The sequence below is a fragment of the Chrysochloris asiatica genome, unplaced genomic scaffold (assembly GCF_000296735.1).
Source record: "Chrysochloris asiatica unplaced genomic scaffold, ChrAsi1.0 scaffold00206, whole genome shotgun sequence".
Classification (NCBI taxonomy): Eukaryota; Metazoa; Chordata; class Mammalia; order Afrosoricida; family Chrysochloridae; genus Chrysochloris; species Chrysochloris asiatica.
In genome coordinates this window covers 5,039,369-5,055,156 of record NW_006408724.1, presented here as the reverse complement: position 1 = coordinate 5,055,156, position 15,788 = coordinate 5,039,369, and the positions used below count along the sequence as shown (strand labels likewise).

The 15,788-nt window shown below is 38.8% G+C and overlaps 1 protein-coding gene across 1 annotated transcript in view; it reads left to right on the top strand.

Annotated features, from left to right (window-relative positions):
* The window catches only part of CUBN (cubilin (intrinsic factor-cobalamin receptor)), a 384,343-nt gene that overhangs the window by 171,173 nt on the left and 197,382 nt on the right, over positions 1-15,788 (top strand). The window lies entirely within an intron of this gene.

Genomic DNA, 15,788 nt, shown 5'->3' with positions numbered 1-15,788 from the left:
TCTGCTCCTGTAAAGATTTACAGCCTCGGAAACCCTGTACAGTATCCCTATGAGTCGGAACCGACTCCATGGCACATAACAACAACAACAAAGTGAATAGAGAGAAATACTGTTATCTGATGGTACATGCAGGGCATTATAATCATTGTAATGAAACAAGGTGTATGATTTGTTGAATGTAAAACTGATGATCTTCCCTGTAAACTTTCACTCAATTCACAATAAAAATTAAAAAAAACCAAATCATTAGTTTGGTTTATAAGGAGCACAGGTGGCATTGTAAGATAAACACTGGACAGCTAACCACAAGGTAGACAGTTCAAACCCACCCATCTATCCACGGGAGAAAGGTGAGGCTTTCTCTTCTCTTCAAGATGTGTAGCCTTGGAAGCCCTGTGTTGGGGCACTAAGAGTCACATAACGACAAGTTTTATTTAAGTTCAACGATATTTCTCTAAGTGGTGACTAGACTTGCTTTCTGATTCATACATGCTTTATCTCATCCTGCTCATATGGCTATTTTAGACTATTTGGTATGTTGCATTTTTTGTTTTGGTGATACTTTTAGGGCTTCTAAGCATGAGAACAGGAATCCTGGTGTGGCACATTTGACTGTTAACCACAAGGTCAGTGGTTCAAACCCACCAGCAGCTCCTTGGAAACCCTATACAGGGTGGCTATGAGTCAGAACCAACTCGCTGGCGCTTAACAATAAGTATGAGAATGGAAAATGAATCTCATCAGAGTATAGGACGAAGGCCCAGGTTTCTGTAGTATCATACTCTCTCTAGGCATCCTGCTAGCTTAGTGGGTTACACAGTAAGCTGTTAATCACAGAGTCAGATGTTCAAATCCACCAGCTGCTCTTTGGGAGAAAAATGGAAGTTTTTGCCCCCACAAAGATTTACAGCCTTAGAAATTCTACACAGGATCACCATGAGTCAGAACTGACTCGATGGCACAAAACAACAACAGATTTTATATCGGGAGCTTTTTAGGACAGGCACTGGACTGCTAACCACAAAGTGGGCAGTTAGAGTCTATCAGTTTCTCTGGTGGAAAAAGATGAGGCTTCCTGCAAAGATTCACAGCTTTAGAAACTTTACAGGGTTGTTTTGTGTAGGAACTGACTCAACAGCACTTAACAACAACATACTGTATCTGGAATCCTGGTGTGACTCTGTAGGATAAGCACTGGACTGCTAACTGCAAGGTCGGTGGTTCAAGCATCCTAGATCTGATTTTTTTGTTTATGACAGAAGTCTGTGTTATATCTCTTTGGCAGAGAAGTTTATAGGGGCCATGATTGTTTAGAAAGAGTATGATTATGAATGAACTCCTATTTGTAAAATTGGAATAATCATTTGAGAAGAAAACCATACAAGTCTTTCTGTCTTGGTTTCAGAGCTTTTTCAACGAGGTCCCAGTAATCAGAGATAGCAGTAAATATCTATAGGCACTTCAGAATGAGTGGAAAGCCCAAATCCTGTCATTCTTCTCCTCCTTGACTACAACAGTAAATACACATATACACAGCTGACCTTCATTTAATGTTGGCTCTGAGTCTTGTACCCAGTTAGGGCTTTGTAAGAATCCTCTCTCCCAGTTTCCATGTGGCTACTGTTTGAAAAAGTTTGAATGCTATTTCTACAGTTATGAAAAGAAAAAATAACCCTCAAAGAGCCATGACCTTCCCAAATCATACATTGCACAATTTGAAATACAGTCCTTGAGATTTGGGCCAAAGGAAGGGCTTTCTTGAATCTTCTATTTGTGTTTTGGTTCCCTAGCAACAACATTTCTGATAGATATTGCACACACTTTCCAGGGGATTCCAAACTTTTTGGTACAATGCGAAAAGAGAAACCACACATTTCTTTTTAGTTTCAAATTTTATAGCAGCCAAAAAATGACTAAACCGGCACAGAACAAACATGTCGTTCAGTGTGGAACATCAAACTGTATCCCCAGAGGTTTCTCTTTTTTGAGAATTTGCATAAATGTTGCCATGTTTGTCTCTAACATTATGTATCCAAGGACTTTTTTTTTATGTGTCTGCTACTTGTACTCAGAGAAAGAGAAGCCAGGCAAAACGTCTCTGGCATTATCTCACAAAACTTATAATGAAGTTCTGTGATAGGACAGTAACTATGTTTTAGCAGACTTTGTAGCATTTTACACTTGCTATCTAAGTAGTCCTGGTGTGGTGCTGTGGGCTAATGCGCCAGACTGCAAAGCCATTTGAACTACAAGGTCGGCGGTTCAAGTTCACCAGCTGCTACTCGGAAACCCTACACAGGGTCGGAACTGACTTGACGGCACTTAACAACAACATCATCTAAGTAGTCTGGTTTGGAATTGGGCTGCTAACCTCAAGGTCAGTTGTTCGAAACTACCAGCTGTAATGTGGAAAAAAGATGAGGCTTTCTGCTCCCATAAATATTTAAAGCCTCGGAAGCCCTGTGCAGGCTTGCTACTATAAGTTGGTACTGACTCCACAGCATACAACCATCACCACAGTCTAAGTAGTGGAGGCCTGGTGTGATGCTGTGGGTTAATGTGCTGGACTGCAAAATTGCTTTGAACTGCAACATCGGCGGTTCAAGCTCACCAGCTGCTCCTCATAAACCCTGTACAGGGTTGCTGTGGGTTGGAACTGACTTGACGGCACTTAACAACAACAACAACTCCTCTCTAAGTAGTGATCCTGGTGTGGTGCTATAGGATAAGCACTGGACTGTTAACCACAAGGACGAGGGTTCAAACCCTATACAGAGTCACTATGAGTTGGAACTAACTCAATGGCACTTGACAACAACAACATCTAAAGTGGAGACTTTCATATACTTGATCCTGGATTTTTTTTTTTTCTCCTTCTAATTATACAGACTACTGACAGGTTAAGTAACATAGGTTTTATCACCAACATGCAAATTTAAATTTATTATAAGACTTAATGACAGTACAATATAGAAGTATATGAAAATGTGTACAGTGTTTACTGCATTGATTGAATTGGCATCCAATTTATTAATATTGTTGATGTTGATTTAATAATATAAAATAATGTCCCTTACCACGTATTAGGCACTTTGGTTGTATTGGTTGTTTTGTTGATGCTGTTAAGTGTTCTTGAGTCAACTCTGACTCATAGCGACCCTATAAGAATTTCTGAGGAGCAGCTGGTGGGTTTGAACTGCCAACCTTTTGCTTATTAGTCCAGTGGTGATCCTACAGTGCCATAACAGACTCTTTAAAAAGTACTTATGTCTCCTCCCAATAATTCTCTGAAATTATCATCATCACCTCCATACTACATATAAGAAAACTGAGGAAGAGAACTTAGAGAAGTCAAGTAACTTGTCCAAACTCACAGATCTAATAATTGATGGGATCAGTTGATGGAATCAGGACTCAAAACCAAGTTTGTGGTGCCTAATTCCAAAGCACATGTTTAAATAGTTTTAGGAAGCTAAGCGGGTTCTCGAGTGATGCTGAAGGATAAGAACTGGACAGCTCACCACAATGTTGGTGGTTCGAACCCACCAGCTCCTCTCTAGAAACCCGATGCAGTGTTGGTATGTACTGGAAAGGACTCGACAGTACTTAACAACGACAACATGATTAAAAGCAAATTCCCTTCCCCCAATGTACACACACAATTTTAATTGCAAGTATGATTAATTTGTAATAAAAATGAGGTCAGAGTTTAAGTAGGTAATTTTATAGCTACATTCCTATTGAGGCTAAGAAAGTTTTAAAAAAGAAATTTGTGCAGTCTTTCCCAAGAAAATAATGTTATGGTTCCAGGGACTCCCCACTAAATTACACAATCCATTCTTCAGACTCCTGTAGAAATAAAGTATTGACAGTCTATGTGTGGGAGGGGCAGTGGGGGAGTTTGGGGAGTGGCTTATTTGCTTGGAAAATCACTTGTTCAAAATAGCTGCTGCTATTTATCTATATTTCAATGTAATGTCTGTGTTATTACTCATTTATGAAGTCTGTTACACATGGCTGATGGAATCATAAACTGAAAGTGGGAGAGACTGCTGAGATTATCTATTACTTGACTAAATTATGCAAATTAATTTACAAAAGGGAAAAGTTAGAGCCCTCTACAAAGAAAGAGTGAAGGACAGCTGTCTGCAGGTTGAACTGATTTAATTGGGAGGAGAGAGTGAAGGCTGTGGTGGAGCACATGAAGGTTTGGTTAATTTAGGAGCAGATTCAGAGAGCAGCTCTCTGTTTAAGCTAAAGACTAGGCTGACTGCTTGTCTGCAGCGTTTTGCCCTTTGAGAAGCTTGCACTTCTGAATTTCATGATCACGCATAACAAGCATGTGGCTCAGGTTTAGATAGAGCATGGAGAGTCAGAGGACACCCCCACCATCTATGTGGTGTGGCCCTTATTTATCTGTGTGTTGGTGTTGAATAACCTCCCTGTGGAGGAAAGGTTGAGGTTGGAGGGAAAGGTGAGAGGAGGAATGAGGAGAGGCAGTGAGGTGGAGCCCTCAGGGAGGTTCCTGATCCTTTGCCTGTAAAAAGCACTGTGTTCCAAAATAATAAAACAGGAAAACAACAACAACAACAAAAAACAACCAGATTTAGAATGAATGTTCCTAAATAAGGGTATGAGTGTTGAATTTGGAAATGAATACATAAAGAGAGCATTTTTCCAAGGTCTTTGCCTGTTCGGGGATTTAATAAAGGTACTATTAGTAGCAAAAGGCATGGTTACTTATTTTTGGGAATGAAATTAGTCCAGCAACCTTGGTCTCATTCAATTTCCTTGGCAGATATTTTTATACTATATTTTATATAGAAATTTTCAGCCATTCAAAAAATGTCTGAGAGAGAAAGAGAGAGATTGATAGATTTATCCTGTAAAATTACAAGCAATGAATTTCTACTGGGAAACCATTTTTTAAACTTGGCTAGAATTAATAGATTAGAAGTATAGCTCATAGATTAGGGGTATAGTTCATCAAAAGGAAAAGATGATAAGATTGTCTATACTTCTTTGTGTTAAAATGAAAGATTTTATCCTCATATATATAGGAAATTAAAACTTTGAAAAATATGGTTGTATCAGATTCATTTCTCTTTAATTGTGTACAAAAGCAAAGCACTTCAATATTTGAATTCAGCACATCACAGGCAGTAACATGGATGTGGTCATCTTCATTTTAAAAATTCATATGATATCTGGTAAAGTAATTTAAAAGTCCTTTTTTAAAGTCTGAACAACATTGATTTTGAACTCCTTGTATCTATTTTTCAAGTCATTGCTTCATGATATGTCTGTATTCTTTCACTTTTTTTTTTTTTTCCATCCTTGACTTTAAAAACAGTTCACTCCATGCCATAGCCATAGCTGTATGGAAACCAGTCAGGCCAAACAGAATTAAATTGAATAAAATGAACTATCAGAGATTCTGGGGCTGCGATGAAGTTCTTGTAGAAGATGAAAGATTGTAAACCTTGCTAACCCTCCATTGCTACAGATAACTTTATGCCATTTCCATAGATATTAGGTTTGCTGCATCCTTCCAATGTGATGTTAACCCTATTTTTAACCCTATTTTTCTAGTTTTCTCAACAATAGACTTTCCATCTTATCTGTCCTGGTGTGGTACTGTAAAATAAAGCACTGGACCGTAAGATCTGTTTGAACTACAAAGTTGACAGTTTAAACTCACCAGCTGCTCCTTGGAAACCCCATACAGGGTCATCATGAGTCGGCACTGACTCGATGGCACTTAACAACAATAAATCTTATCTTTGTCTGACTATCATCTAAACTTTAATATGACAAACATGAAGTAATTGATACAAGATGGAGTAAGAACAACTTACAAACCCACAATGCCTCCATATGGTATTTTCATGTAGTTGTTGTCAAGTGTCCTGGAGTCAGTTTCAACCCATAGCGACCCTGTATAGGGTTTCCAAGGAGGAGCCAGTAAGTTTGAATCATCAACCTAGCAATTCAAACCAACCTTGCTGTCCTTAACCTGCAGCACCACGCCAGAACTCCAAAGTTCCTACCATTTTACACCTGACTGCAAGTTTGGCCATTTCATTTATTGGGAAAAGTAGAGAAGTATGTTTGTTTCTTAGGGCTTCTGTAACATAGGGCCCCAAACTGGGTGACTTAAAACAACAGAACTGTGTACTCTCACAGTTCTGGAGACTATAAATCTGAAGGCTTTTGGGGAGGTTCCCTCCTTGTCTCTTCAGAGCTTCTGGTAGTTGCTGGAAATTCTTGTAACTGGTAGCATAAATGCAATCTCTGTCTCTACATTCAAATATCCTTCTTTCTTCTGTGTCTCTGTGTCCAGATTTCTCTCTTTTAAATTTAGGATCCACCCTGATGCAGTATCACTTTATCTTAATTGATTATATCAGCAAAGATCTTCATTTCAAATAAGGTTACATTCACAGATTCTGGTGGGGGGCGGGACATGAACTTTCAGGGGCACTATTCCACCCTACAATAACTGTATGCCATTTCCATAGATATTAGGTGTGGCACTGTGGGTTAATGCACCAGACAGCAAAGCTGTTTGAATTGCAAAGTCAGTGGTTCAAGCTCACCAGCTGCTCCTCAGAAACCCTATACAGGGTTGCTATGGGTTGGACCCGACTCGATGGCACATAACAACAGCAACAACATTCCCTCCTAAGGAGCCCTGGTATGGTGCTGTGGGTTGATGCACTGGACAGCAAAGTCAGTTTGAACCTCAAGGTTGGTGGTTCAAACTCACCAGCTGCTCCAGGGAACCCTATGTTGTTGTTAAGTGCCGTCAAGTCAGTTCCGACCCATAGCCATCCTGTATAGGGTTTCCAAGGAGCAGCTGGTGAGCTTGAATCACCAACCTTGAAGTTGAAATGGCTTTGCATTCTGGTGTATTAACCCACAGAGCCACACTAGGACTCCAGGGAAACCTATACAGGGTCACTATGGGTTGGAACTGACTCGACGGCACTTAACAGCAACAATCCCATACAATGCAGGGTTCAGTAGCTTTTGACAATTATCTTGTGTTCTTAAGTCACTATGCTCTGTCTTTCTTCTTTTTTCCTCAGGACAATTTTACATTCCTTGACTTTGGTATTACCTGGTTTTGTTATCTGATTTCATCCAATAGTTGCTCCAGTTTTTGTCTTTCTCCTCACATAATATATGTTAACCAACAAAATTCCCAACAACAGTTATCTGAAAATTGTTAAGGGCAGGTCCTTATGAATTTCAGGGTCTTCACACATGACCTTGTTTTCAGAGAAGACTATTAATCTGATTTAGTCTTCTCTCCTAGTAGGATAGATAACTCGTTGTTATTAAGTGCCGTGGAGTTGGTTCCAACCCATAGCAACCCTATGTAAGGCTTCCAAGGAGTGGCTGGTGAGCTTGAACCTGAACCACCAACCTTGTGGTTCAAACCAACCTGGCAGTCCAGAGCACTAACCCATAGTGCCACACCCAGAGTCTCTTAGGAAAGTGGCCTACACCTTTAGACTGTTAGAGAGTTAAATGATGAAACTAAGTCAGGAGATGCTGACCATTTGTAGTTCTGATTACATGCCACAGTCATTTTTGGACAATTCTGGCCATCTTCAGGAGTTCACATTCTTCTCTGTCCCATACCTTCACTCACCTTAAATGATCTGCTTAACCAACCCCCTCCTTTAATTACAGTACTGCATATAAGGGGACCTCAAAATGTTATTTTTTTATCTTTGGATTCCATTCCCATGAACTTTTTGAAGCCTCCTCATATTTCACAGATATTTTGGAAATGAGACCTAGACAACAAATGTATACTCCAGGCAATATCCTACGTTGCCCAAATTCTAAGTACTTAGATACCAGTTCAAGAGCCCTGAGAGCCTAGTGGGTTACTTGCAGGGCTGCTAACTACAAGGTCAGCATTTCAAATCCACCAGTCGCTCCGCAGGAGAAAGATGAGGCTTTCTGCTCCTGTAAAGCTTTACAGCCTTGAAAATCCTATACAGGGTCACTGTGAGTCAGAACTGACTCCACAGCACACAGAAGAAGCAGAAACAGCAGCAACAGATAGTAGTTCACATCATAACTGAATCCACAGCACTGGCATCGTCCACTGACCCCTTTTTTCTACACACAGCTTTTTTACCATGACATCTTTGAGATATATTTCAAGGTATTACAGAATCAAAAGGATTTTCATTTTAAAATTAAACAGAACTATTACAATATAAACCTATCATGCTAATGAAACAGATGAGCAACATCATTGGTTTTCCTTGTTTATTTTGGCCCTTTTAATATCGACCACTGATTTCTCGGGAGATTCCCTCAGACGTTAGGGCATAAAGGTGTGAGGATGTCTTCTTTGGATCCATTCTCTATTTCTTTTCTTCCAGCCTAATTAATGGGCTTTCAAGCTGAACCCCTCCTGATTCTATCAGCTCATGGAACATAGTTTCAGGAAAATGCCAAGTATAAAGCATTGGCTGCATTTGGGCAATCGTAAACAATACAGAATATACTTTCTAAACCCCACGCTTCTGATTCCCCTTAGCTGTTTCACTGTTGGCTTCCTATTTATTAAAGCTCTTTTGTTAAAACCAAACAAAAAAGGAAATCCAATTTGAAGACAGAACATACATAGATTATTATGAATTTTGTTGTTGTTGTTCTGGGATTTTATAACTCCTATTTTGGACAAAACCAAAAGTATTAGCAACATTCTCTTATGAAAACTTCAAAAACATTATCTACACAAGTCTGCCGCAGGTTTAGAAACAGCTTTATAACTCTTCCTTGTTGTGGCTTGAGTATATCAACACGCTTCCTGCTGATAAGGTAAGCACTTCCTTTCCACTAATGACTGAGAGGTTGGAGGCAAGGAAAATCAAAGAGATTATCAGTCACCAGTCCTAAATGTTTGGGAAAGATTATTTAAAACTGAAAAAAATGTATAATTCTCTTCAGGACATTATATTACCGCAGTTCAGCTGATGTCTACTGATATTAATGGATATATTAGGTTTTGTCAGGTTTGCCTGAAAGTAAATGAAAAGATTTTTACTTTATTTATTTTTCCAGGTTGCTATGGTGATTTTTTTCCTCAGTCGTTGGACAGAACAGTAATGAAGACAGTATTCAGTCTTGCCATTGCAGTGGCTTAGGGCTTAAGAACACATCCAGGCATAGAGGAGGGAACACAGTTACAGGGGTCAGAGTATCTGGGTTTGGGACCCAGTTCTGCCATTCACTACATGAACACTGGCAAGTCCTGCAGTGTCTGAAGGCTCACATTGCTTACCTGGCCTTGACCTTGTCATTCTTGCCTACCTCAGAGAGTTATATAAGTTTCAAATAAGAAATGTAGTTGGGTCCTGGTGTGGCATTGTAAGATGAGCATTGGACTGCTACCTGCACGGTTGGCAGTTCATACCCACGAACCACTCCTCAGAAACCTTATACAGGATCACTGTGAATTGGAATTGATTCAATGACACTTGACAACAACACCAAATGTGCTTATTAAGAGCATTTTGAAAACTGCACTATCATTCAAATATTAACTATCTTTATTGTGGCTTAGAGAAACTCATTTCTTAATCTGCTCTTGACTATTCAAAATGGCTCTTTAGCAAGTAATTCCTTTTCTACCTGAGTCTTTCTCTAAACTTATTCTGTATCGGGATAGACTCTTGTTAAAATGCAATACACAACATTTGTAGAGTGGCTATCACATGCAAAACACTGAGGTGAGCACCTTATTGTAATCATTTTATGTAATTTATACAAAGACACCATGAGGCAAATATTCGATCTGTTGCAGATGAAAAAACTGAGGATTAGAGACTAGAGTATCTAAGAAGTAACACAGGGAGAGTTGGAATCCATCTGCCTTTTACCACAATCCATGCTCTACCTATTGTACTGCACTGCTTTGAAAACATTTGTAGCAGTATAAAATCAAGCAGTTCTGAGATCACATCTTCTCCACGAAGACTTTCCATTACTAATTGGCTACAAAGAGCTGCTATCTCTAACTTTAGTTTTCTTCAGTATGGAACTCTGAAAACACTTCATTCATTACTTCCTTCTTCATTATCTTGGTTGCTATTTTCATTATATGATCATTTTTCTCATGAGGATCTCTGAAAAGCTTTTCTAGATTACTGATTCCTATTTTACAATGTTGTCATAAGCTGTTGTTCATTTGGGCCCTGACTCATAGCAACCACACAACAGAATACAGGATTCAATTCTCCATAGTCTTTTCTTGGCTATAATCAAGGCCTTTTCTTCCATGGAGGTTTATCATTTTAAAATTTCAACTCATACTGTCAATTCATAATATTTCATTTTCATCTATAATTACAAGGCGCTCTCGCCACTATGCCACTTATGGTGGGTTAGGTATCGGGCTACTAAGCATAACGTTGGCAGTTCAAACTCCCTAGCCTCTTCATGAGAGAAAGATGAGGCTGGCTGCTCCTATAAGAATTCACCATCTGGAGAACCCTCAGGAGCAGTTCTACTCTGTCCTATAGGGTCCTCGTAAGTCAAAATCGACTCGACAGACAGCCGTGGGTTTATCTATAATTACACCATTCCAAATTCATATTCTAATATGTTAACCTAATAAGAGCTGGATTTCTTAAATAAAGAACTATTGTATATTTAAAGTTTTCTAATTTTGTTTTGAACGTATTCACCTTATCACTAAAATAGAACACAAAAATAGATGTTCTTTTCACTTTAAAAAATATGCATTTTGATATAACTTCTTTTACTTACTTTTGTTGTTGTTAAGTGCCGTCGAGTCGGTTCCGACCCATAGCGACCCTGTGCAGGGTTTCCGAGGGTGTAAATCCTTACGGGAGTAGAAAGCCTCATCTTTCTCCCGCGGAGCGGCTGGTAGTTTCGAACCGCTGACCTTAAGGTTCGCAGCCCGATTCATAACCACTACACTACCAGAGCTCCTTTACTACAAATTGCACACTCACCGAAGGTTCTCAAAATCTGGGGAAAAGAACTAATGCTGAGGAGCTGGCAGCATCACTGGCTAAATGGAAATGGAAGCCTCTCATCTGCAGATTAGAAATTAGTACCCAAAGAGATGAGGCTAAGGATGTAAGAGATTTGTAAATATCTTTTAGCAACTGAACATATGGATTTATTTTTCTTTGCAATTCACCTTTACTTAACAAGCAAAAGTTATAATAAAATTCACTGATGATATTTTACTTTCAAAATAAAACGTTGAAAAGAATCTGTGCAGACTAGAGGAAAAGCAAAAAAGAATGTAATGCCTCTCATGAAGGCACATGTATAAATTGTTAAGTGCCGTCAAATTGATTCTGACCCATAGCAACCCTGTATAGGGTTTCCAAGGAGCAGCTGGTAAGCTTGAACCACCGACTTTGCAGTTCAAACGGCTTTGCAGTCTGGCACATTAACCCACAGCACCACACCAAGACTTCACACACATATAAATAGCACCTTTTATTTAGATAAATGGGTTTTCTCTTTTCAAGACACATTAAAATGCAGTTAGCCTCTACAGCACTGTTCTTGCTATTACATATGTTATAATTAGTGAATAAATGACTGAAGGAATTGGTAAGATATATTTCTCTTTCACTTTTTAGAAAAATGATTGAGTTAGATTTCTGTCGTGATTATAAGTATTAGCATTATTTTTCAGTACTTTGTAGTTTTGAACATAAAACACCATTAAATGAATGTATGTTATTTTGACTTTGATGCAAACATTTTAAGTCACATTTGTTACATTAATGTGTTAAGACCTCAAGGACAGTGACAGCTTTAAGAAGGAAAAAGAAAACCTCCAAGATTCTTCAAGCTCTAACCTAAGCCATGGTATTTTCAATTGCCTCATATGCATGTAACAGTTGGTCAATGAATAAGGAAGACTGTAGAAGAATCAATGCATTTGAATTATGATGTTAGCTAAGAATATTAAAAATTATCATGGACTTCTAGAAGAACAAATAAGTCTGTGTTGAAAGAAATACAGCCAGAATGCTCCTTAGAAAACAGGATGACTAGACTTCATCTCCCTTACTTCGGATGTGTTTACAGAAGGAACCAGTCCCTGGAGAAGCATATCATGCTTAGTAAAGTGGAAGGGCAGTGAGAGACAGGAAAACTTCCAGTGAGATGGATTGCCAAGTGGCAGCAGCAATGGGCTGCTTTAATAAATCTTTAACAAAGATTGTGAGGATGGTGCAGGCGGGGCACTGTTTCATTTTCTTGTGCATTCATAGGGTCTCTATGAGTTAGCACCCACTTGAAGGCATGTAGCAACAACAATTTCTTTCTATTTTTCTTATAAGCACACACATATTTCCCCAAAATGCATCATTTTTAGTTATTAAAAACTTCCTTCTTTAAAAGACATGATGTCGTTGTTGTTAAGTGCTGTCAAGTCAATTCTGACTCATAGTGACCCTGTATAGGGTTTCCAAGGAGCAGCTGATAGGTTTGAACTGCTGACCTTGTAGTTTGCAGTGCAATGTTGATCCTACAGCACCACACCAGGAGTCCTTAAAGATACTCACAAGTGCTATTCATGAGAACAGATCATGACATATCTAAAAATAAAATATTTTATTGTTTTTTTAAAAAATATATTGTTTAGTTTGACTCTTTGGAAAGAATACACTGTGGGTCCCCGGAGTTGTGTGTGGATAAATAAAGTAAGTGCTGTAACTTTTCAAAGCATCACTTATTGCCAAGAATCTGCTATTATTATTCCAGTTTATAGTGACTAGTTTAAGGGTATTGATATCCTGTTATTTGCAAAGGAATTCACAAGGAAACCTAAAACACTTAGAAAAGATAGTAAGAAAATGTTATACAGAGTTTTAGATAAATAAACTCTGATTTTAAAAAACAGAATTAAGATGCCTGTTGACCCGGAAGCTAAATAAAAGCACAGAGGTAAGATGCACAAACTTCTATTTCCTTGTTCTATTTTATATCATGTGGTCAACAAAGTTATTTTCTTGAAACTATTTTTCAGTGGATTACTGATGTGATACAACTGTATCAAGAACCATTTAAGCTGAAAATAGAGGCAGTAAATTATTGTATGTGTGTGTGTGTATCTGGATAAAAATGACTTTCTTACCTATAATATATTATTTTAACACCATTTGTACGGATCATTCCTGGGACCACACTGTGCATTATGGAATACACTCCCTGGAGTAGTACAGTGGCATCAAGACTATGTACCATCTGTGCTGATTTTGGCTTCAGGAATAATTTCCATGGGTTGTTATAGTTGAAAAATATTTTCTAATCTTTTATGACTTTTAGGTTGTTTTTTTAAATACTCACCACAAACTATAAACATCATCATCACAGCTAATTTGGAACACAGCATTTTCAGAGGGTTTTAATTTAAATGAAATAAAAAAGTAGGAGCTTTATAGGACACAGGCAAGGTATTGGCCTGCACAACAAATTCGAAGTTAGAAAATGTAGAAGTTTTCAAATGGATTCATGAAACTGCTCACTCAGGAAGCTCATATCTCTTTAAGCTGGAATCAGATTTCTTTACCAAACAAAGATTCTTAGAATTTTCCTCAGCTCCCTTTTCAGTTAAGTAAAGATTCTGTAAATGTATGGGGAATTTTTGTGGGTTTATATGACTCGACGGCATTTAATAACGACAACAACATATGACTGTCTTAATTCTCTAGTGCTGCTGTAACGGAAATACAAGTGGGTGGCTTGAACAAACACATTTATTGTCTCACAATTTAGGATACCAGAAGTCTGAATTCAGGATGCCAACCCTTAGGGCAGGCTTCCTTTTTCTGTGGACTCTGGGGAAGGTCCTTGTCTCCTTTCTGTACTGGTGGACCTGTTACTCATTGGAGATCTCCATGTGTCTTGGCATCAATCTTCCCCTGGATATAGGAGATTCTTAGCACATGAACCCTGGGTCCAAAGGCCATGCTCTGCTTCCAGCTCTTATTTCTTGATGGTAATGAGGCTCCTCTCTGACCTCTGCTTATTTGTTTAATCTCTTTTATATCTCACAAGAATTAGACTCAAGATATAGTTTAATCTTCCCAAGTCATTCATATATCTACCTCTAATCCCAAGTCATTCATATATCTACCTCTAATCCTAATTCTCATGGCCTTGTTTTCATTTTCTTTAGCTTCAGTTTGAATTTGCATGTGAACAATTGATGGTCTGTTCCACAATCTGCCCCTGGCCTTGTTTTGACTGATGATGTGGAGCTTTGCCATCGTCTTTTTCTGCAGATGTAATTGATTTGATTTCTTTGTATTCCATCTAGTGAGGTCCATGAGTGTAATCATCTCTTATGCTGTCTAAAGAACAAACTGAGACAGATTATACAACCTTGCTTGCTTGCTGAAAGTGAAGAGGAGTTAAAATATTTACTGATGAAGATCAAAGAGCACAGTCTTTGGTATGGATTGCATCTCAATGTAAAGAAAACAAAAATCCTTACCACTGGACCAGTGAATAACATTCTTATCAATGGAGAAAAGATTGAAGTTGGCACGGACTTCTTTCTTCTTGGATCAACTATCAACACTCATGGAAGCAACAGTCAAGAAATCAAATAACGTATTGCATTAGGAAAATCTGCTGCACAAGACCTTTTTAAAGTGTTGAAGAGCAAAGATGTCACCTTGAGGATTAAGGTGCGCCTGACCCAAGCCATGGTATTTTCAATAACCTCATATTTATGTGAAAGCTGGACATTGAATAAGGAAGACTGTAGAAGAATTGATGCATTTGAGTAATGGTGTTGAGGCAGGCAGGCCCATGGAAATAGGTACTGGCCCCCATTCTTAGAGGTCTGAAGAAGGGAATTCCTAAACAAAAGAAATTGAACATGGTATAGGCAGTTAAACAGAAGTCAACTAAGGAATTCTTTGATTGAATCTACCAAGCTTACTGTAAGTACACAGACTTTGATCCAGAGAACTCAACCAATATCCAAATGGTTAACATGACTTTTATCTCCCAAAGCACCCCGGATATTAAAAAGAAATTCCACAGGGCATTTGGTAAGAATCCATATTAAATCCATATTAAAAAGAAAATCCACAGGGCAGCTGGTGAAGATCACCTTCAAGCTATTTAACAGCTGAGAACATGAGAAGTCTCAGGCCGTTACTGTCTTCCTAAAGACCACTAGAGGTAAAGCCTGTGGGGCCCCAGGGAGGACCCCTAAAAGAAAAGAGGCCTTAAGCAAGGACCCATGTGCTTATTGCAAAAAACCTGGACACTGGAAAAATGAATGTACAAATCTCAGGGGAGGACCTGGCAGAAAAAGCCATCCTCCAACATCCTCCAACTCAACAGATGGTTGAACAAGCTTCATTGTCTGCAGAAGACTGACAGTGACCAGCAGGTAAGTGAGTCCAGCATGATTTGGTATCAACCTCTGCTACCCCTATTGCTGCAGCCCCCACCCCCCAGAAATGCGGTGAAGATAACAATGGGGAATAAACTGGATTTTTAATGAACAATGGGGCCACTTATTCAGTGGTGAGCATGCCTCTGAATTTCCCATCATTCTGTTCATTAATGGTGACTGAGAACTCAGGGAAGCCTGAGGACCAGTTCTTCCTGAAACTCTTAGACTGTTTCATTGGGGAAAAGAAAATAACTGCCCTGTCCCCTTACTGGGCCAGCACCTACTTCCAAAGTTGCATGTTCAAACAGCTTCCTGAAACCAAAAGTCAGCAGATGGAGTTTCCCCGTGA